Source organism: Chiloscyllium plagiosum, chromosome 24, assembly GCF_004010195.1.
Source record: "Chiloscyllium plagiosum isolate BGI_BamShark_2017 chromosome 24, ASM401019v2, whole genome shotgun sequence".
Taxonomy (NCBI): Eukaryota; Metazoa; Chordata; class Chondrichthyes; order Orectolobiformes; family Hemiscylliidae; genus Chiloscyllium; species Chiloscyllium plagiosum.
In genome coordinates, this window is record NC_057733.1 from 51,653,060 (window position 1) to 51,656,399 (window position 3,340).

Here is a 3,340-nt window from a genome sequence, read left to right on the forward strand (position 1 = left end):
ACCAGCCCAGTGAGCAAACATACAAGCTGATACTCCAAACTTGCCAGTCCCAACATCAGTAAAGAAGCTTGACACCATCCAGGATAAAACAATTGATTGGCCCAACATCTGTGCCCTCCACTACCATTACTCAGTTCAGCACTGCGTACCGTCTATAAAATACATTGTAGAAATGCACCAAGGCACTTTAGACATTCAAAATCCATGACCACTTCCCTCTAGAAGGCCAAGTCCAGCAGATACATGGGAACACCACCACCTGCATGTTCCCTTCCAAGCCACTTACCATCCTAACTTCGAAATATAATGCCGTTACTTCAGTGTCATTGGTTCAAATGCTGGAATTGCCTCCCTTTGGATAAATTCCCTTCATCCGGCTCCACTATTCTGAGAAATTGACATGTGATATGGCTATTGACCATCTCACATTTGCATCATCTAGCATGGCTTTGAGACAGATGTTTCCTTCCTGGAGCCTATAGATACATGGCAGATTCCACCATAAGGTGCTTGAGTCTACCAAGCCCAAGCCCTGATCCCAAGCCCTGGTTCCTATGCAGACCTTACTGTTACCCTCACTGTCCCCAATAGTAATCTGTAGCATGTTGACTCCAAACTTTAAAACTGACCCATTTTCATCTACTAATGAGCCTTGTTTTAAACTTTTCTTTCTCCTTGACTCACCATTACCCATCCCTTTATCTAACAGCTATTCTCTCTCTCTTGACTCCATCTTCACCCATTACATACTCCTTGTAAAACCACCTTTCCGCCATTTTCAGCATATATACCACCTTTTCTTAGCTACTATCAATTCTTAAGAAGAGTAACTGGACCGAAAATATTAACCCTGTTTTTTTTCTCCACAGATGCTGGCAAGCCTACTGAGTTTCTGCAACAACCTCTATTTTGTTTGGATGCATTGCACTCTGCTCCCTCCTCCAAGTCATTAATATAGACAGTAAATAATTGAGGCTCTGGGCTTTTGCAGCACTTCAACAGTTATGTCTTTTCAAACTGAAAAAGATCATGTAGTCCCGATCCTCTGTGTGTTATCCAATCCTCAATCCATGCTAATACACTACTCCCATTACCATGGGCTCCTACCTTGTGCAATAATCTTTTCATGTTGGAACCTTAAGAATTGCTTCTGGAAATACAAATATACAACATTCATTGATTCTCCTTTATCAATCCTGTTTATTATATTCTTGAAGACCCTTGAAGTAAATTTGTCAAACATGATATCCCTTTCACAAAACCACTTGACTCTGTTTAATTGCATTAAATTTTCAAAATGTCCTGTCATTTTTTACCTTAATAATGGACTCTAGCATTTTTCCAATGCCAGATGTTATGCTAATTGGACTATAGTTTCCTAGTGTTAACTATCAGTAAAATGAACCAAGGTCAGGCACTAACAATACAATTACGAGTGAGATATAATTATCTTACTATCTCTGGAAATGGGCAACCTTGTTCATTCCGAAAGATGAATTTGTGAATAGTGTGTACCACGGGAGCAATTAGGGTAGAATCCAGGTTTTCAGCTCCACCTACATTCAAAACATAAGAGTTGATCAGGCAATACTACAAGATAGAGTCACAGAGACAAGCAACACGGAAACAGACTCTTCAGTCCAACTTGTACATGCCAATCAGATATCCTATATAAATCTAGTCCCATTTGCCAGTATTTGGCCCATATCTCTCTAAACCCATCTTATTCATATACCCATTCAGACGCCTTTTAAATGTTGCAATTTTACCAGCCTCCACCACTTCCTTTGGCAGTTCCATACATGCACCACCCTCTGTGTGAAAAAGTTGCCCCTTAGGTCCCTTTTATACCTTTCCTTTCTTCACCTTAAACCTATGCCCTCCAGTTTTGGACTCACACACCACAGGGAAAATTTACCTCATCCATGCCCCTCATGATTTTATAAACCTCTATAAGGTCAGCCATCAGCCTCCAATGCCCCAGGGAAAATAGTCCTATCCTATTCGGCCTCTCCCTGGAGCTCAAACGCTCAAATGTGGCAACATCCTTGTAAATCTTTATGAACCCTTTCAAGTTTCACAAAATCCTTCCTAAAGGAAGGAGGCCAGAATTGCACACAATACTCCAAACGTTGCAGAACCAATGTCTTGTACAGCCACAAGATGACCTCCCAACTCCTGTACTCAATGCACTGACCAATAAAGGCAGGCATACCAAACGTTTTCTTCATATCCTATCTACCTGAAATGCCATTTTCAAACCTGCACTCCAAGGTCTCTTTGTTCAGCAACTCTCCCCAGCAGCTTACAATTAATTGTAGATGTTTATTATAATATTGCCAGAAAACATAAATCAACATTTAAGCTTTGCATTGTTCATCTTTATTAATTACACAAACTCAGCAACATAATTAGACCATTCGTTCAACCAATAAATAATAGCTCCAGCTGATTGCCTGGTGGATAGGAAAACAGCTGCAGATTGTATGCCAGGAAAGTAGAATGGAGTTGGAGGAGGGGTAGGAAGGCAGGAAATCAAAGGTTATGAGGGATCATTGGTTTGATGGGGAATGTTGTAAATGCAGTCAGGATCACACAATAGTCAAGTGAGCTGGAATTTGCAGTTTACCAATGTCACCATGGGAAGGCACAGAGCTGGCTGCTGGAGAGGCAAGAATTTGGCAGAAGCTTATTTGCTTGGCTCTCTTTTCCCAGTAGTTGTAAAGGCATCCAGCAGAGACAGCTAACACTTAATGGTAAGGTGCTGAGGAGTGTTACTGAAGAAAGAGACCTTGGAGTGCAGGTTCATAGTTCCTTGAAAGTAGAGTCATAGGTAGATGGGATAGTGAAGAAGGCATTTAGTATGCTTTCGTTTATTGGTCAGAGCATTGAGTATAGGAGTTGGGAGGTCATGTTGTGGCTGTACAGGACATTGATTAGGCTATTTTTGGAATACTGTGTGCAATTCTGGTCTCCATTCTATAGGAAGGATGTTGTGAGACTTGGAAAGGTTCAGAAAAGAGTTACAAAGATGTTGCCAGGTTTGGAGAGTTTGAGCTATAGGGAGAGGCCTGAATAGGCTGGGGATGTTTTCTCTGGAGCATCAGTGGCTAAGGAGTGACCTTACAGAGGTTTATAAAATCATGAGGGGCATGGATAGGATAAACAGACAAGGTCTTTTCTCTGGGTTGGGGGAGTGCAGAACTCGAGGGCATAGGTTCAAATCAAATATTTCACTGAAGCATATAATTTAGAAAATGAATATTTGTAACTTATAAGCAGTTGGAGGTGTGCGTCAGCATGCTCATTTGACCCACACACACATCGTGAAAGTGGAGAG